This window comes from Balaenoptera borealis, assembly GCF_965194805.1.
Source record: "Balaenoptera borealis genome assembly, chromosome: 1".
Taxonomy (NCBI): domain Eukaryota; kingdom Metazoa; phylum Chordata; class Mammalia; order Artiodactyla; family Balaenopteridae; genus Balaenoptera; species Balaenoptera borealis.
In genome coordinates this window covers 126,183,826-126,205,295 of record NC_138860.1, presented here as the reverse complement: position 1 = coordinate 126,205,295, position 21,470 = coordinate 126,183,826, and the positions used below count along the sequence as shown (strand labels likewise).

At 38.8% G+C, this 21,470-nt stretch overlaps 1 protein-coding gene across 5 annotated transcripts in view; it reads left to right on the top strand.

Moving 5' to 3' along the window:
* LOC309611445 (uncharacterized protein) overlaps positions 1-21,470 on the top strand; it is a 118,103-nt gene that overhangs the window by 84,153 nt on the left and 12,480 nt on the right. The window contains exon 2 of one of the 5 annotated variants that reach the window (XR_014234532.1): positions 3,855-13,873. The exons of the other annotated variants lie outside the window; for them this stretch is intronic. The gene's annotated coding sequence lies outside the window, so the exon portion shown is untranslated. Of the gene's footprint in view, positions 1-3,854; positions 13,874-21,470 lie in introns of those variants that run through there. 5 annotated transcript variants of the gene reach the window in all.

Genomic DNA, 21,470 nt, shown 5'->3' with positions numbered 1-21,470 from the left:
AACATTATGTTGGCTATTCTGGATCTTTTGCCTCTCCGTATAAACTTTATAATTGCTTTGTCAATATCTACAAAATAACTTGCTGGGATTTTGATTGGGATTGCACTGAATCTATAGATCAGGTTGGGAAGTACTGATATCTTGACAACGTTGAGTCTTCCTATCCATGAACATCCTTTATTTTTCTGATAGCATGCTTGTCTTATTTTTTGTTTTTAAATTTAAAAAGAATTCTTTATATCTTAGAAATACTTAACTTTTGTCTGTGATTATTATTATTATTATTATTTTAATTTTTTTAAATTTTTTTTTATTTATGGCAGTGTTGGGTCTTCGTTTCTGTGTGAGGGCTTTCTCCAGTTGCGGCAAGCGGGGGCCACTCCTCATTGTGGTGCGCGGGCCTCTCACTATCGCGGCCTCTCTTCTTGTGGAGCACAGGCTCCAGACGCGCAGGCTCAGTAACTGTGGCTCACGGCCCCAGTTGCTCCGCGGCATGTGGGATCCTCCCAGACCAGGGCTCGAACCCGTGTCCCCTGCATTGGCAGGCAGATTCTCAACCACTGCACCACCAGGGAAGCCCTGTCTGTGATTATTTTGTCTGACATTCTCCTCCCTGTTCCCTCACACCCCTCTCCAGTATGAATTGAATTTTTGATTGTATAGAAGTTTTACATTGATTTCAAGTCAGAACTTTCTAACTGAAAGTATCATTGACTGTTACTATATTGAGTAACAGATCTCTAGAGATTATTCATCTGGCTTAACTGATACTTTATGCCTGATGATTAGTAACTCCCCATTTTCTCCTGCTCCCAGCCCCTGGCAACCACCATTCTAGTCTCTGATTATATGAATTTAACTTTTTAATATACCTGATATAAGTGAAATCTACAGTATTTGTTTTTCTGTGACTAGCTTATTTCACTTAGTATAATGTCCTCAAGTTTCATCGATGTTGTCACATATTGCAGAATTTCTTTTTTAAGGCTAAATAATATTCTAATATATATATATATATATATATATATATATATATATATATATATATATATATATGGACATTAGGTTGTTTCCACATCTTGCCTGTTGTGAATGGTGCTGCAATGATCATGGGAGTACTAATAATTCTAATTTCAATTCTTTTCCACCAGAAGTGGAATTGTTGGATCATATGGTAGTTTTATCTTTAATTTTTTCAACAACATCCATACTGTTTTCCATAGCAGCTGCACTATTTTGCATTTCTACCACAGTGTGCAAGGATTCCAATTTCTCCACATCCTTACCAACACACCTTTCTTTTTTTTAAATTAATTAATTAATTAATTTATTTTTGGCTGTGTTGGGTCTTTGTTTCTGTGCGAGGGCTTTCTCTAGTTGTGGCAAGCGGGGGCCACTCTTCATCGCGGTGCGTGGGCCTCTCACTATCGCGGCCTCTCTTGTTGCGAAGCACAGGCTCCAGACGCGCAGGCTCAGTAATTGTGGCTCATGGGCCTAGTTGCTCCACGGCATGTGGGATCTTCCCAGACCAGGGCTCGAACCCGTGTCCCCTGCATGGGCAGGCAGACTCTCAACCACTGCGCCACCAGGGAAGGCCCCCCAACACACCTTTTAAAAAAAAATTTTTATTATAGCCATCCTGACAGGTGTGACGTGATATCTCATTGTGGTTTTGACTTGCATTTCCCTGATGATTAATATACTGAACATTTTTTCTTATATATAATGGCCATTTGTATGTCTTCTTTGGAGAAATGTCTATTTAATTCCTTAGCTCAACTTTAAATCAGGTTGTTTGAATTATTAGTTTTTTTTTTTTTTCTTTGCTATTGAGTTGTAGGAGCCTTATTTATTTTGGAGATTAACCCCTTATGAGACATATGGTTTACAAATATTTTCACCCAATCTTTTATACTTTCTATAGGGGATAAAGGCAATATAGATAGTATAAAAGATTGGGTTGGAACTATATAACACCAGGGTAAGTCCTTGAAATAAATTCTCTCTCCTTTTTCCTTCCTTCATTTTCTCCTTCCTTCCTTCCTCCCTTCCTCCCTCCCTCCTTTCCTTCCTTCTTTCCATGCATCTATCCACCCATCCATCTCAGCTAACAGCTTCCTTTGTTGCCATTTGCTTCTTTTTCTTAACAACGGAAAGAAACATACTTATTCTCCTTCTTTCCTCTCCCTGCCACCCTACCCTAAAAAATAAAAAGTGAATATAGCACTACTCAAGAAATCTCCAACTTAAGAACGGTAATTTCAATATATGTATAGTTACCTCTCATGCTTCCTTTATATATGGTAGGTGGTACCATAGCAGAGAAGAGGTTAAAAGTATGGCTCTTATAAGATGAACCCCTCTCACGTGTAAAATGGGACTCATTATCACACCTATGTCCTAACTGTGAGGATTAACTGACATGAAAGCCTGTCAAGATTTCAGCACTCTATCTGGGACACAGTACTAGTAATAATAATAATAGTAATTGTAGTTACTATTATTATGTTCATTTAATAAACATTATTGAACTTAGTTGATTTGTATTATCATTTCTTCTTTGAAAATGGATGTTGTGGGGTGGGGAGCAGAGAGTGGTCTTGAATTTCTGCTTGAGGCCAGCACACAGCAGGCCAGTTTTGCCTCTGTGTCTTAGCTTTCTCTGAATGTCTTGTAGGCTCTGTGTCCCAGTCTGTGTGATGAACACCCTCATTATTAGAGGCTCCAAATTTTTTCTGTCTTTCTCCCATTAGAATTAACCATTTCTTCTTTCATCCTGTACACTGTACATAGTATATACTTGCATTTGATAATGTTAATATTTATTGAGCATTTACTATGTGCCAAATACTAAGTATGTGTCTTACTTTCTTTAATCCTCATATAACCATCTGAAGTAGATACTATCATGTTCACCATTTTACAGCACGTTACTACAATTGGCCCCCTCATTAGATCTCAAAATCTTTTTCACTGGGAACACAGTTTATGGATCCTTATATTCCCAGGACTTATGTAACACGAGGAATAGGATAAGTTCTCCATGATTGTTGATCTGTGACACCCTCTCCCCCAAGTGCCTCATTCCTATTTCCTGGAGATGTCTCATTCTTCTCTTAGCCCTTCCCGGCCTACTCCATGCCTTCTGGCAGTTGCTCTGGCCCTTCATCGTCCTCAGTGGTTCCTCTTCTGCTAGAAATCTTGCCTTAGCTCAGCAGAGCTCCCATGGGGAGCTCACAGTCTTGTGGGCTACAGGCCATGTGAGCAAGAAGTGGTAACAACTTCAGGGGAGATGTGTTTATATGACCCAAGTTTAAGCTTTGAGTGTGCTTTGCTGCCATGCTTTTGCACAGCCCTTTCATCTGCTTTGTAAACCGTTTCTTCCTTCAGATGTCAGTACTAGGTGTCCCCACCTCTATCACCTGCACCCATGCTTCCTCCACCCTATCCATCTTACTGTCATAGCACTGACTGCTGTCTCTTGGATCTGACATTCTCCTTGTCTGTACCACTCCCTTGAGCTCCTCGAGGGCAAGGACCATGTTCTCTGTGTTCTGCAACTCTGAAACCCCAGTACAAGCACAATGCCTGGCACGTAACCAGTGTTCCAAAAATACTTACTTATTAAATCAACAGAAACAAGGTTCTTATGTTGGTAGGTCCCAGAATACTGCTTATAGAGTGTTTTAGAAACATCGTGGATTAAACAAACGTTTGTGGGTTGTTCTGGGAATCTAACCTCCAGGTACCACATGTTTCCAGGGGAAAGAATGCTGGGATGCTCATGTTTATTTTCAGCACTAAAATGTTAGTTCTGCTTTCAAATTCTGGAGGATCCTTTGTACTCTTCTCAGATTGGTGCAGTTTCTCTTGGACTCAGTGGAAGTCACATGCCCATGGGAAACAATCTGGCTGCCTTTGAACAGATGTTGGAGCAACGGTAATAAATTTCAGAGTGAATACAATTTGCATATGCAATAGCTTATTCCCCTAATTTGGAGTTTCCTGAGTGACTGAGAGGCTCTGAAGGTAGAGCACACCCCTGCATCATTTCCACGTAGTACTGAGCTGTTAAGTATCTCATGTGACACCCAGAGAGTTTGGGAAGCAACCCTCTTCAGTTTGCTGGTATCACTTCACAATATTAATAGCTTGTGATTCCTGATGTAGGGAGGATATTGAGCTTGTGCAGTTGGCTCATAGTCTCATGAAGAACACTCTTAATTTTCCTTCCTCCTAAGTGTGAATTTTTCAGCAATGATGTGGCCTGAGTGGGTTCAATTTAATCAAAGATTCCCAGGACAATTCTTGCTGAGGAGTGGATCACTGGGTTTTCTGGTGAATTATGAGAGGAACATGTGTGCATTTTCATGTCTGTAGTGTGCAGTGCAGTGTGCTGTAGAACAATCAAGTGATTTTCCAATGTAGTTTAACTTCTTTTCTAGCTCTCTGCAGTCTGTCTTCATCATATATTTTGAGCCTTATTTCTTGCTCTCACTTTTGCACTTTGCACCTCGGTGACATAGAGTTTGACATGCCTCTCAGCATCATACACAGTGCCCGCACCAATATTATTACATAGAAGAGGTTTAGGATAGGCAATCTGGTCGGAATAAAGGACTAGACCCTTACGTTGAAGTTCCATTTGCATAGCAAACCCACTATTTATACATAGAAGGGGTGCTGCTTCCTGACGGTTACTCCAGGCTTTGAGTAACTTCAGCTAAGATCCTTGGAATCATCTTTGATTCATCTTTTCCTCGCTGTGCCTAATCCTTCAGCTATCTTTATGAGCCCACTTTCAAGTATATCAACAATTACATCCCTTCCTCTCACCTTCATAGCTACCATTGTGGTCCAAGCTGCCCTCACCTCTTATTGAGATATTGCAGTAACCTCCTAACTGACTTCCCTACTTACATCTTTGCTTCCAGTCTGTCTCTAGCATGTCTTTTGAGCCTTGTTTCTTGCTCCCAAACAGTTGCCCAAGTGATCTTGTTAAAAAGGAAGTCAGATCATGTCATTCCTCTGCAGAAAACCCTCTGATACCTTCTCATTTTCACTTAGAATAAAATCCATAGTCCTTAAAATGGCCAGAAAGGCTCTACCTGTGTTAAGGAGTAGGGCCTACTTGTGTTAAGGTAAAGGACTCCTGTTACCTCTCAACCCCCTGTCTTACTTACATCCTTGTTCACCCTTTTCCCTCCACACTGGTCACCTCGCTGTTCTTCAAGCATTCATGAAAAGTTCGTGGCTTTTGCATGTGCTTTCCCATTGTCTGGACTGTTTTTCATTTGCAGACCTACGTGGTATCTTTCTCCCTCTATCATCTACTTCAACACTTTACTCCTCATCTCATTTGTTCTTTCTACTCCATTTGACATTGCTTATTCTTCCCCACTTCCAGAAATTATTCTCTTGGCCTCTGGACATTACACTCTCCTGGAATTATTTGTACCTGTTCACCATTAATTTTTAAAAATATTTATTTATTTATTCATTTATTATTTAATTTTTGATCTGTTTTATGGGCTGCTCTTCCTCTGTCTACTCCTTGACTGCCAGGTGTCTATTTCTAATCTTCTGTAATTCTTGCTACCGATTGCTTTCTTGAGCAATATTATCCTCTCTGAGGTCTTTAAATTACCACTAGTATGCCCACAAGCTCCCAAATCTCTATCTCTAGCCCAGTTCTCTCTCTGGAGATTCAGATGCATAGGTCCTGCTGTCTGCTGAACATCTAGATATATCATGGACACCTCAAAATCAACATGTTTAAAAGGAAGTCATCTTCTTCATTATAAAAGGGCTCTGCCATCCAAGTTCTCTATTTCAGTTGAGTATCTAGTTCTTACCTAGGTATTTAGTTGAAAGTTACTCTTGACTCTTCCCTCCCCTTCATTCCCCACAGTCAATTAATCATCAAGTTCTGCTGATGGTACCTCTCAAATAATTCTCAGATTTTTTTCTCCCTCTTCACATTTATTACCAATGATCGGTTGAATGGTGGTTCCAAAAAGATATGTTTATATCCAGCTACCTGGAACTTTTAAATGTTACATTATATGGAAAAAGAGTTGTTGCAGATGTAATTAAATTAAGGATCTTACGATGAGGTTATAAGAGAAAGGAAGAGGAAGAATTGTGACAGGAGAGAAGACACAGATACACCGAGGAGAAGGCAATATGAAGGCAAAGACAGAGGCAGAGCTTGGAGTGATGCAGCCACAAGCCAAAGAAACCAAGAAATCTGACAACCACCAGAAGCTGGAAGAGACAAGGAAGGTTTCTCCGCTAGACCTCCAGAGACCTTGATTTTGAACTTCTGGCTTCCAGAAATGTGAGACTGTGAGAGAATACATTTCTATTGTTTTTGGTCATCCAGTTTGTGGTAATTTGTTGTGGCAGCCACAGGAAACTTGTACACTACATTTGCCAGTTCAGATCTTTGTCTTAGATTAGTGTGACAGCTCCCTCATGGTCTCTCTGCCTCCAGTCTTGTATTATTTCCTCTTCTATTATATTTTTGGCTCTTTCTATGGGCTTCTTCTCTAGTGCTGATAAGCACGCTGGCATCTTTCTTGTTTTAGAAGAAACTAAGTCTTCAACACTTTCAAAATTATGTGAGAGTAGTTTTGCGGGGATAAACTAAGCTGTCTTAAAAAGATAATAGTGAGCCCTCAATCAAGGCTTTGAAAAGAGCTCTGAACTTTTCTTTTGTTTCTCTTTTATTTTACCTAAGGAGGAAAATTAGACAGATTAAAGAAATATACTGTCTCCCAATGTTACCAGCTATTTGCTGATAATAACTTTTCTTCTCCTGTGGCTGGAAGGAGGGTAAATTATGTTGCTTTCGGTGACAATCCCCTACCCTTGCAGTCCTGGCTTACTTAGCACTGGCCTCAACTAGCACCATCTGCCACTATCTACTAATGAGTTTGTAACTTGCCTTTGTCTGAGCTGGTCAGAAAATGTGCTTTCACATTATGATCATATATGGCATTTAAAATATTTTCTTTTTACCTTCAATAATTTATAGGTGCAAAATCCTAGAGTATTCATAATTTGAATAAAATCCAGAGGTCCCTTTTAAAGCATTTGCTGCTTTTTTTTTTCCATTTTGGAGGGAAAAAAATGACTCCTCTCCTTTTCATGTCTTGAGTTGAATCCTTTTCGACCTTTCTCCTTTTCATGTCTTTCAATCACATCTCTGTGCTACATGTGTTGCTGGCATTAATATATGCGGCAGTTACCACCTACAGTTTTGAGGTGCATGTTCTTGCTTAAAGAGAAGAGGGGACCTGAAGAGGGGAGATGCAAAGCCAGTGAAAAAGCAGGTAGTTGTGTCCAATTGTTATCCTCTTTTAGGAGTGACAGTGTCACATTTATATTGGAATTTTTTTTTAACATCTTTATTGGAGTATAATTGCTTTACAATGGTGTGTTAGTTTCTGCTTTATAACAAAGTGAATCAGTTATACATATACATATGTTCCCATATCTCTTCCCTCTTGTGTCTCCCTCCCTCCCACCCTCCCTATCCCACCCCTCTAGGTGGTCACAAAGCACCGAGCTGATCTCCCTGTGCTATGCGGCTGCTTCCCACTAGCTATCTATTTTATATATTTGAATTTTTAATTGAGAAAAACCAATTGAAACTCTAAATTATTACACAATTATAATTTTCCTTTCTCTAGCCCCTGTTTTCAGATTTTTGTGTCATTTTCTTAGTTGCCTTCGTTGACAGGAAATTTAGAGCTATATACTTACTATTATTATTTTTTAAAATCAAAACCTGATTCAGTTTTTAAAATAATTTTTTTCTACAGATGAGTATGGTAGGTAGAATAATGATCCCCCAAAGATGTTCATGTCCTGATCCAGGAACCTGTGAATATGTTCCTTTACATGGACGAGAGGCACTTTGCAAATGTTAAGATCTTAATCAAGTTAAGATCTTGAGATAGGGAAATTATCTTGGATTATCGGGATGGGTCCAATGTAACCACAAAGGTTTTTTAAGAGGGAGGCAGGAGGGTCAGAGTGAAAGAGTTGGAGAAAGAGCTGTGATGATGGAAGCAGAGGTCAGAGTGATACCATTGCTAGGAAGAACCATGAACCAAAGAATGGGGGTAGCCTCTGGAAACTGGAAAAGCAGGGAACAGATGATCCCCTAAAGCCTCCTGAAGGAACACAGCTCTGCTGGTACTTTGAGTTTTAGCTCTGTATGACTCTCATTTAAACTTTTCCAGAACTGCGAGATAATAAATTTGTGTTATTTAAGCCACTAAATTTGTGGTAATTTGTTAAAGCAACAATAGGAAACCAAAACCCTGGGCTTTTAGTAAAAACCACAATATGATTTTCATTCTTTTAACCTAGAATTGAGTGACACATTATTTCAGATCCTATCCAGGGAGCACTGTCACTTTAAGATGCTCTCACAAGCTCACCAAGGCAGCTGAGGGCTAACTCACCCAGAAACCACCATGACTGACTCATTGTCCTATGGACTTTCTCTTGGACCCCCGCTCACCCCACCTTCTTTACTTCTCTCCATGTTCTCTGGCCCACCATATTGCCTACTCACTTGCCCTGACCTGCATCTAGGCTTATGAGTTTTTTGCTGTGACTTGGTTAATGAACCTTGGAATTCTCAGCTTCTTCTCTGTCTGGTTTGTAGTGTCCATACATATTAGTCCTTTCTGGCTTAACCCTTCTTGCCAATCTGATAAGATGACTGGCTTTATGCATAGAGGCCCTCAACTCTTGGTGCCCTAATGGGATCAGTTAATCCAGTCACCAGTTTGTGTGTGTTCAGATATACATGTTCCTGTTTCAGTTAACAATTGTGCCTGAGGATTTGGCTCTGTTTGCTCATCTGTTCATTCATTCATTAAATGGTAATTTGTTGAACAGCTACTTTATGCCAAGGACTGGAATAAAAAGTAAGGATGGATAGATTAATGAGATTCGGTCCACATCCTCAAGGAGTTCATAGTCTAATGCAGAAGACCAACACAGAGAGAGGTAATTACTAAACAATGTGGTAAGGGCAAAGATGGAAATATGCATAGCTGTCACTGGTCCCAGAGAAGAGAGGCTATTGTGGAGTAGTGGGAATGGGAAAGCTTCCTGCAAGGAGGAGATGCCTCAGTAGAAACTTAAAAGGATAGAATGGGAATTATCTAGATAGTGGCAAGGAGGTGCATATGGAGGAGGGTGTGAATGGAGGAGACTGCACATAGTGATAGGGGTTTAGAACAAGAAGGGACAAATTGAGCAAAAGCATAGGGAAGTAAAGGGCTGTGTAAGGAACAACAAGCAACTAAATGTTACTGGTGTATTGAGTGTGACGCAGAGAGTTGGGGAGGAGAAGGCTGGAGAGGTAGGCAGGGGCCAGACCTCAGAGCACCTTACATGCTGTGGACAGGAGCTTCAACCCTAGCATCTGGCTGTCCATTTTAGAGTACATAAGAATCATTCATTCAGTTCATCAACACTGTTCAAAGCCCTGGGGATCAGCAATGAACAAGAAGGCAAAGCTGCTGCCCTCTTGGAACCCAGTGTAGCAGGGGAGACATAATGTGGAAAGCATGATGAAAGGAGGTGTTGGGGTAGCTTGTAAGCTGGGTGAGGGTCCAAAAAAGATTTCCCTGAAGATACAATTTCTGAGCTGAGTTTTGATGATGAGATTACCTAAGGAGCTTATTAAGAAGGGAAATCTCTAGCCTCCAACCTCAAAGAATCTTATTCACTAGATCTGGGGCAGATGCAAGAACCTGCATTTTGCACAGCATGGTAGGTGGTCTTGGTGCAGGTGGATTCATCGAAGGGTTCAATTTTTTTGCTTCCATTAAATGAATCTCAGATGTTGGAACCTCTCTATATCCTGATTCAGAAGGCTCAAACCACAAATAGTCTCATTGAGATGTTGTAACACATGTGACACTTAAGAAAAACATTATTGCAGTAACTGTTGTTCAACCCACATCTAGATGGCTCTTGAATGATTCAGAGGGAAACTTTGGATGGTATATGGTTAGAAGTGGTTTGGAAAGTTTCCTTCGAAAGATTGAGTAACATGAGAACATGCTTCCACAGATGACTGAAGAATGGGTGAAGATTCCCTTCCTTAATTCCTCTACCAGCTCCCATCAACTTTCTACCCCTGACCCCCACTGCTTTCCAAGAAAATGGGCCTCAACTACTTAATCCTCAGTCAGAAATTTGGGCTGAGGATACCTCCAATCCCTGTATAGAACTAGCATCTCTACAAAACTTCCCAGATGATAAATGATAAGCAAATAATTTAGATCTTATTATTCCAGGAAGCAAGGTAGTATGGTAGAAACAACATAAGTATTTTGTGTGTGTATTTTTATTTTTTAACTTACTAAAAAAATTCCACAGTGCTTTACAATTTTCAAAAGTTTCACATACATGATTTCATATAATCCCATAATAACACTTTTTAAAAATCCCCAACCCCTGTATTGCCCCTCCCTTTTCCCTCTCCCCACTGGTAACCACTAGCTTGTTCTCTATATCTGTGAGTCTGCTTCTTTTTTAGAAACAGCGTAAAACTTGAAGCCAGCCTTATCAATGAATATTTACCTACTTTGTGCCAGGTCCTGTGCTAGGTGCTCAGAAAACAAAGAATAAGATCTTATCCTTGATCTGTAGAAGCTCACAACTGAGTAGAGGAGACAGATAATCTTAATAACAATGTGGTAGTGAAATGATAGAGCTCACAGGATACTGTGGAACAAGAGATGAGACATTTACCTGAGCCTGGAGTGAAGGTTCACAAAGAGATAAGCCCTTAGCTGGGACTTGAAGGTTGGGTAGAAATTAACTGGGATAGGAAAGTGAGGGTAGGGCACATTTTATTTCTATCTTTTATACTCTATGTTTCCTTTCTTTTGTGTCTAACCACAGAGTCTCTTTCTGGTGTGTACACAGCAGGTTTGTGGTCTGATAGAATCAATGTTTACATATCTTCATTAACTTTTTAATTGATTCGAATGAAAAGATCACATTTCTGGTTTGAATGACCTGAATTAGCAGATTACTCAGGGTTTCCTAATGATCACGTTCATAGCAGAATACATTTGTTTACAATGAGCTTGTCCTTTGAAGTGGTACTCAATCAATCCATTAGCTTTGTTTGAAGTCTTATCAGCGCACAGTTGGTTGTCTTAGGATGCAGTATGGGCATAATAGGCCACCACAGTGGTGGCCTATTTATGGACCAGTCTGACTGAGAGAATGGTCAGATGGCCTTGCTCAGTTCCTAGAGAACCACAATCTACACTCTCCCTACCCCACCCCTCAGTTGTCTCTCTTGTTCTTTTGATAGTTCTTAACATATTTAACAAATCCTTTGAGAATCTGATGAACACCAAGACTCTGTAAGAAAATACATAAAATAAGACAAAAACGATTAATGTGGAATGTTCAGAGATTTTCCCCACCACCTCCCTTCCTCACAAATAGAATCCTCAGTCTAAGTGAAATGATTTTTGTCTTTCTCTCCCTTCAAAGATTTATTTTTGCAGAAGAGAAGCTAGGTTGATGTATTTGATAAAGTTCTTAAAGAGGAAAGAAAGAAGGGATGTGGAGAAGAGAAAATGCTTTGGGCAATGGAGGGTTGGTGGAGGAGTGTTTTTCCCTGGGGGTTTTGAGGAGAGAGATCCTGGTATAACTGTAGGAAAGGACTAAATGGGCAGGAGAATAGAAGGTATTTTAGTAAGTGCTTTTACACATTGTGTGTTTGAGTCCCTTTGAGTAATGTGAGTAAAACATGGGGTTTCTTAACTTTTAAATTTATTTTCAGCATTGCACTGTGATTCTTGGTTGTAACAAGGCTTTGAGACTAAATCATGTTATGGGTACATATGCACGCTCGTATGATTCTGTAAATACAGCATCGACAAAATTGTGGCTCACCCCCTTCCAAGCCTATCTGTAGGCTCCAGGTTAAGAATGTCTGTTTTGGGGTCTGCATTACAGAAATAATCTGCTAACTTGTCTCCCTATTACCACTTTTCCTCTTCTCCAATCTTTTCTGTATACTATAGCCACACTGCTCTTAAAATGTAAATTGGATTATGTCATTTCCTTGGTTAAATCCTTTTAATGGCTTCCCTATTTGCATAAGTTTTGTGGGCTGAATTATGTCCCCCCCCCCAAATTCATATGTTGAAGTCCTCACCCCCATTACCTCAGAATGTGACTGTATTTGGGGATAGGTTTTTTAGAGAAATAATTAATTAAAATAAAGTCATTAGGGTGAGCCAAAGTAATCTTGAGAAAGAACAAAGCTGGAGGTATCACACTCCAGACTTCAGATTATACTACAAAACTACAGTAATCAAAAGAGTATGGTACTGGCACAGAAACAGACACATAGATCAATGAAACAGAATAGAGAGCCCAGAAACAAACACTTGCACTTATGGTCAATTAATCTATGACAAAGGAGGCAAGAATATACAATGGAGAAAAGACAGCTTCTTCAATAAATTGTGCTGGGAAAACTGGGCAGCCACATGCACTACTGTGTATCAAACTGGACAACTTTTTCATACCATATACAAAAATAAACTCAAAATGGATTAAAGATTAAATGTAAGACCTGAAACCATAAAACTCAGAGAAGAAAACTTAGAACATTCTTTGACATAAATCGTAGCAGCATTTTTTTGGATCTGTCTCCTAAGGCAAAGGAAACAAAAGCAAAAATAAACAAATGGGACCTAATTAAACTTAAAAGCTTTTTCACAGCAAAGGAAACCATTGACAAAATGAAAAGACAACCTACTGAATGGGAGAAAATATTTGCAAATGATATGACCAACAAGGGGTTAATATCCAAAATGTAGAAACAGTTCAAACAACTCATTATCAAAAAAACAAACAACTGGATTAAAAAAATGGGCAGAAGACCTAGATATACATTTCTCCAAAGAAGACATACAGATGGCCAACAGTTACATGAAAAGATGCTCAATATTGCTAATCATAAGAGAAATGCAAATTGAAACCACAACAAAATGTCACCTCACGCCTGTCAGAATGACTATCATCAAAAAGACCAGACCACAAATAACAAATGTCCACGAGGTTGTGGAGAAAAGGAAACACTTGTACACTGTTAGCGGGAATGTAAATTGGTGCAATCACTATGGAAAACAGTATAAAGTTTCCTCAAAAAAACTAAAAATAGACTACCATATGATCCAGCAATTCCACTCCTAGGTATATATTCGAAGAAAAGGAAAACACTAATTTGAAAAGATACATGCACCCTAATGTTCATAGCAGCACTATTTACAATAGCCAAGATACAGAAGAGGCCTAAGTGTGCATCAACATATGAATGGATAAAGAAGATGTGGTATATATATATATATATATATATATATATATATATATATATATACACATACACATACACAATGGAATTCTACTCAGCCATAAAAAAAATGGAATTTTGTTACTTGCAACAACATGGATGGACCTGGAGGGTATTATACTAAGTGAAATAAGCCATAGAGAGAAACACAAATACTGTATGTTATCACTCATACATGGAATCTAAAAAATCAAATAAATGACTATAACAAACAGAAACAGACCCACAGATATAGAGGACAAACTAGTGGTTATCACTGGGGAGAGGGAAGACAGGAGGGGCAAGATACAGATAGGGGATTAAGAGGTATGAACTACTATGTATAAAATAAATAAGCTACAAGAATATATTGTATAACACAGAGCATACAGCCAATATTTTATAACTTTAAATGGAGTATAATCTGTAAAAATTTTGAACCACTATGTTATCACCTGAAAATAATATAATATTATAAATATAATAATATAAATATTATAAATCAACTATACCTCAATAAAAAAACTGAAAAAGTAAAGTCTTCCAATCAATGAAAAAAATTTGATATACTCATGCAGTGGAATAGTATACAGCAATGAATATGAGTGAATCAATGCCACAACAATGTGAATCAATTGCATGCTTATAATGTTGAGTGAAAGAAGCCATACATTAAGTAATACATATTATAGGATTCCATGTATACAAAGTGCAAAAACAGGTAATAATAACCTATGGTGCTAGAAATCAAAATAATGGTTAAGACTGGGGAATAGGGAAAAGGTAGTGATTAGCAGGGACACAAGGGGGGCTTATGGGATGTTGGTATACTTCTATTTCTTGAGCTGGGAGATGTTTCCTAGGTATATTTATTTTTTGATGGTTTATCAAGCTATGCCCATATAATTTCTGCATTTTTGTAAGTATGTTATACCTCAATTATCATTTTGTTAATGAAAAATACATATACAACAGTGTTCATCATTGCGGTGTACATAATGTCACTGGAGTCATCAGTTATGGTATTAGTTGAATAAATTGGGGAACATCCATGAAATGAAAAAAAAGTCATTAGGGTGAGCCCTAATCCAGTATGACTGGTGTCCTTATACAACAAGATGAGGACAGACACAGATACAGCGGGAAGACCACATAAAGATACAAGTAGAAGATGGTCATCTATAAGTCAAGGAGAGAGGCTCAGAAGAACCTTTCCCACAACCTTGCTGACACCTTGATCTTGGACATCTAGCTTCCAGAATTGTGAGAAGATAAATTTCTGTTTTTTCTGTAAATTTTGGCTATCAGTGCGGACCCCAGAGACGGGCATGAGATGCTAAGGCTGCTGCTGCAGCCAGCAAGAAGCCTGTGTTTAAGCACAGGTCACTATCCACACCTCTGCTCCCGGGAACCTGTGCAGCACACCACTGCCAGGGTCCCGTGATCCAGGGACAACTTCCCCAGGAGAACACACATCGTGCCTCAGGCTGTTGCAATGTCACGTTGGCCTTTGCTGCCGCAGGCTCGCCCCACATTCCAGTTATGACTACTGTACCCCTCCCTCCCCTAATGAGTGAGCCAGAGCCCCCGAATCAGCCACTGCTTTAACACCCTCCTTTCTAGGTGGGGAACAGTTGCCTGAGAGCGAAATAAACGCAGGGGTGGGGCTAAACCAAAGCTGAACCCCAGGAGCTGTGAGAACAAAGAAGAGAAAGGGAAATTTCTCCATGCAGCCTCAGGAGCAGCGGATTAAATCCCCACAATCAACTTGATGTACCCAGCATCTGTGGAATACCTGAATAGACAATGAACCATCCCAAAATAGAGGCAGTGGACTTTGGGAGCAACTGTAGACATTGGGTTTGCTGTCTGTGACTGACTTGTTTCTGATTTTTATATTTATCTTAGTATAGTTTTTAGTGCTTGTTATCATTGGTGGATTTGTTTATTTGTTTGGTTGCTTTCTTCCTTTTGTTAAAAGAAATTTTATTACTTTTTATTTTAATAATTTTTTTATTTTAAAAATTTAATTTTTAATTTTTATTTATTTATTTTTTATTTCTTTTTTTTTTGTCCCTTTTCTTCTGAGCTGTGTGGCTGACAGGGTCTTAGTGCTCCGGCCTGGTGTCAGACCTGAGCCTCTGTGGTCGGAGAGCCGAGTTCAGGACATTGGACGACCAGAGACCTCCCGACCCCACGTAATATCAGTCAGCGGGAGCTGTCCCAGACATCTCCATCTCAATGCTAAGGCCCAGGTCCACTCAACGGCCAGCAAGCTCAAGTGCTGGATGCCCCATGCCAAACAACTAGAAAGACAGGAACACAACCCCACTCATTAGCAGAGAGGCTGCCTAAAATCATACTAAGTTCACAGACACCCCAAAACACCACCGGACGCAGCCCAGCCCACCAGAAAGAGAAGATCCAACCACACCCACCAGAACACAGGTACCAGTGCCCTCCACCAGGACGCCTACACAAGCCACTGAACCAACCTCACCCACTGGGGGCAGACACCAAAACCAATGGGAACTATGAACCTGCAGCCTGCAAAAAGGAAACCCCAAACATAGTAAGTTAAACAAAATGAGAAGACAGAGAAATATGCAGCAGATGAAGGAGCAAGGTAAAAACCCACCAGACCAAACAAATGAAGAGGAAATAGGCAGTCTACCTGAAAAAGAATTCAGAGTAATGATAGTAGAGATGATTCAAAATCTTGGAAATAGAATGGAGAAAATACAAGAACGTTTAACAAGGACCTAGAAGAACTAAAGAGCAAGCAAACAATGCTGAACAACAAAATAAACGAAATTTAAAATTCTCTAGAAGGAATCAATAGCAGAATAACTGAAGCAGAAGAACGGATAAGTGACCTGGAAGATAAAATACTGGAAAAAACCACCGCAGAGCAGAATAAAGAAAAATGAATGAAAAGAATTGAGGACAGTCTCAGAGACCTCTGGGACAACATTAAAGGCACCAACATTCGAATTATAGGGGTCCCAGAAGAAGAAGAGAAAAAGAAAGGGTTTGAAAAATATTTGAAGAGATTATAGTTCAAAACTTCCCTAACATGGGAAAAGAAATAGTCAATCAATTCCAATAAGTGCAGAGAGTCCCATACAGGATAAACCCAAGGAGAAACAAGCCAAGACACATATTAATCAAACTATGAAAAATTAAATACAAGGAAAAATATTAAAAGCAGCAAGCGAAAATCAACAAATAATATACAAGGGAATCCCCATAAGGTTAACAGCTGATCTTTCAGCAGAAACTCTGCAAGCCAGAAGGGAGTGGCAGGACATATTTAAAATGATGAAAAGGAAAAACCGACAACCAAGATTATTCTACCCACCAAGGATCACATTCAGATTCGATGAAGAAACTGAAAGCTACAGACAAGCAAAAGTTAAGAGAATTCAGCACCACCAAACCACCTTTACAACAAATTCTTAAGGAACTTCTCTAGTCAGGAAGCACAAGAGAAGGAAAACACCTACAAAAAGAAACACAAAACAATTAAGAAGATGGTAATAGGAACATACATATTGATAATTACCTTAAATGTAAATGGATTAAATGCTCCAATCAAAAGACATAGACTGGATGAATGGATCCAAAACAAGACCCGTATATATGCTGTCTACAAGAGACCCACTTCAGACCTAGGTACACTTACAGACTGAAAGTGAGGGGATGGAAAAAATAGCAGTTCTCATATCAGACAAAATAGACTTTAAAGTAAAGACTATTACAACAGACAAAGAAGGACACTACATAACGATCAAGGGATCAATCCAAGAAGAAGATATAATAATTGTAAATATTTATGCACCCAACATAGGAGCACCTCAATAAATAAGGCAAATGCTAAAGGCCTAAAAGGGGAAAAGGACACACTAACACAATCATAGCAGGGGACTTTAACACCCCACTTTCACCAATGGACAGATCATGCAAAATGAAAATGAATAAGGAAACACAAGCTTTAAATGACACATTAAACAAAGTGGACTTAATTGATATTTGTAGGACATTCCATCCTAAAACAACAGAATACACTTTCTGCTCAAGTGATCATGGAACATTCTCCAGGTTAGGTCATATTTTGGGTCACAAATCAAACCTTGGTAAATTTAAGAAGATCGAAATCATATCAGGTATCTTTTCCGACCACAATGCTATGAGACTAGATATCAACTGCAGGAAAAAATTGTAAAAAATACAAACACATGGAGGCTAAACAATATGCTACTAAACAACCAGGAGATCACTGAAGAAATCAAAGAGGAAATCAAAAAACCTAGAAACAAATGACAATGAAAACATGACGACCAAAACCAATGGGATGCAGCAAAAGCAGTTCTAAGAGGGAAGTACATAGCAATACAATCCTACCTCAAGAAACAGGAAACATCTCAAATAAACAATGTAACCTTACACCTAAAGCAATTAGAGAAAGAAGAACAAAAAACCCCCAAAGTTAGTAGAAGGAAAGAAATCATAATGATCATATCAGAAATAAATGAAAAAGAAATGAAGGACACAATAGCAAAGATCAATGAAACTGAAAGCTGGTTCTTTGAGAAGATAAACAAAATTGATAAACCATTAGCCAGACTCATCAAGGAAAAAAGGGAGAAGACTCAGATCAACAGAATTAGAAATGCAAAAGGAGAAGTAACAACTGACACTGCAGAAATACAAAGGATGATGAGAGATTACTACAAGCAACTATATGCCAATAAAATGGACAACCTGGAAGAAATAGACAAATTCTTAGAAGAGCACAACCTTCCGATACTGAACCAGGAAGAAATAGAAAATATAAACAGACCAATCACAAGTAATGAAATTGAAACTGTGATTAAAAATCTTCCAACAAACAAAAGCCCAGGACCAGATGGTTCCATAGGCTATTTCTACCAAACCTTTAGAGAAGAACTAACACGTATACTTCTCAAACTCTTCCAAAATATAACAGAGAGAGGAACACTCCCAAACTCATTTTATGAGGCCACCATCACCCTGATACCAAAACCAGACAAAGATATCACAGAAAAAGAAAACTACAGGCCAATATCTCTGATGAACATAGATGCAAAAATCCTCAACAAAACACTAGCAAACAGAATCCAACAGCACATTAAAAGGATCATACACCATGATCAAGTGGAGTTTATCCCAGGAATGCAAGGATTCTTCCATATAATCAATTCAATCAATGTGACACACCATATTAACAAATTGCAGGAGAAAAACCATATGATTATCTCAATAGATGCAGAAAAAGCTTTTGACAAAATTCAACACCCATTTATGATAAAAACTCTCCAGAAAGTAGGCATAGAGGGAAACTACCTCAACATAATAAAGGCCATATATGACAAACCCACAGCCAACATCATTCTCAATGGTGAAAAATTGAAACCATTTCCTTTAAGATCAGGAACAAGACAAGGTTGCCCACTCTCACCACTATTATCCAACATAGTTTTGGAAGTTTTAAAGCTGTTTGCAGATGACATGATAGTATTCATAGAGAATCCTAAAAATGTTACCAGAAAACTACTAGAGCTAATCAGTGAATTTGGTAAAGTAGCAGGATACAAAATTAATGCACAGAAATCTCTTGCATGCCTATACACTAATGATGAAAAATCTGAAAGAGAAATTAAGGAAACACTCCCATTTACCATTGCAACAAAAAGAATAAAATACATAGGAATAAACCTACTTAAGGAGACAAAAGACCTGTATGAAGAAAACTATAAGACACTGATGAAAGAAATTAAAGATGATACAAACAGATGGAGAGATATACCATGTTCCTGGACTGAAGGAATCAACATTGTGAAAATGACTATACTACTCAAAACAATCTACAGATTCAATGCAATCCCTATCAAACTACCAATGGCATTTTTCACAGAACTAGGACAAAAATCTCACAATTTGTATGGAAATACAAAAGACCCCAAATAGCCAAAGCAATCTTGAGAAAGAAAAACAGAGCTGGAGGAAGCAGGCTCCCTGACTTCAGACTATACTACAAAGCTACAGTAATCAAGACAGTATGGTACTGGCACAGAAACAGAAATATAGATCAATGGAATAGGATAGAAAGCCCAGAGATAAATCCATGCACCTTTGGTCACCTTATCTTTGATAAAGGAGGCAAGAATATACAATGGAGAAAAGACAGCCTCTTCAATAAGTGGTGCTGGGAAAGCTGGAGAGCTACATGTAAAAGAATGAAATTAGAACACTCCCTAACACCATACATGAAAATAAACTGAAAATGGATTAAAGACCTAAATGTAAGGCCAGACACTATCAAACTCTTAGAGGAAAACATAGGCAGAACACTCTATGACATAAATCACAGTAAGATCCTTTTTGACCCACCTCCTAGAGAAATGGAAATAAAAACAAAAATAAGCAAATGGGACCTAATGAAACTTAAAAGCTTTTGCACAGCAAAGGAAACCATAAACGAGACGAAAAGACAACCCTCATAATGGGACAAAATATTTGCAAATGAAGCAACTGACAAAGGATTAATCTCCAAAATAAACTAGCAGCTCATGCAGCTCAATATCAAAAAAGCAAACAAACCAATCCGAAAATGGGCAGAAGACCTAAATAGACATTTCTCCAAAGAAGATATACAGATGGCCAACAAACACATGAAAGGATGCTCAACATCACTAATCATTAGAGGAATGCAAATCAAAACTGCAATGAAGTATCACCTCACACTAGTCAGAATGGCCATCATCAAGAAATCTACAAACAATAAATGCTGGAGAGGGTGTGGAGAAAAGGGAACCCTCTTGCACTGTTGGTGGGAATGTTAATTGATACAGCCACTATGGAGAATAGTATGGAGGTTCGTTAAAAAACTAAAAATAGAACTGCCTTATGACCCAGCAATCCCACTACTGGGCATATACCCTGAGAAAACCATAATTCAAAAAGAGTCATGTACCACAGTGTTCATTGCAGCTCTATTTACAATAGCCAGGACATGGAAGCAATCTCAGTGTCCATAAGAAGACAACTGGATAAAGAAGATGTGGCACATATATACAATGGAATATTACTCAGCCATGAAAAGAAATGAAACTGAGTTATTTGTAGTGAGGTGGGTGGACCTAGTGTCTGTCATACAGAGTGAAGAAAGAGAAAACAAGTACCGTATGCTAATACATATATGGAATCTAAAAAAAAGAAAAAAGAGTGGTTCTGAAGAACCTAGGGGCAGGACAGGAATAAAGACCGAGATGTACAGAATGGACTTGTGGACATGGGGAGAGGGAAGCTTAAGCTGGGACGAAGAGAGAGAGTAACATTGACATATATACACTACCAAATGTAATATAGCTAGCTAGTGGGAAGCAGCTGCCTAGCACAGGGAGATCAGCTGGTTGCTTTGTGACCACCCAGAAGGGTGAGATAGGGAGGGTGGGAGGGAGATGCAAGATGGAGGGGATATGGGAATATATGTATACATATAGCTGATTCACTTGTTACACAACAGAAACTAAACCTTGTAAAGCAATTACACTCTAATAAAGATGTTAAATAAAAAAAAAATAAACAAGTTTGAGATAAAAACAAACAAACAAAAACTACCTTGTTCCTTCTCGGTTCCCTGAAATGCCCCGTCATTAAGGAAGTCTGATATGCTTGAATATAGCATAATCAAGATTTTATTGTGTGGTGGTGAAGACTCTCTTTCTCCTGCTACGTTTACAAAGCCATTGTGTTAGAAAAAAAAAAAAAAGTCTTCATGCTCATTGTTCCCTGTGTCTGAAGTCTTTGTCCCCTCATTACCTTATTACCTTCACTTCTTTGCACAGCTAACGCATTTTCATCCTTCATGGCTCAGTTTAATTGTTACCTCTGACTGTCTCTACCTTCCTTCCCGTTTATGTATTATGTGCATATATATTTTTACCTTTGTTTTCTTCCTAATACTTAACATAGCTTGCAATTATTTTGTCTCACTAGACTGTTAGCCCCATGGAGGCAGGGACTCATTTGGTCTTGTTCACCCTAT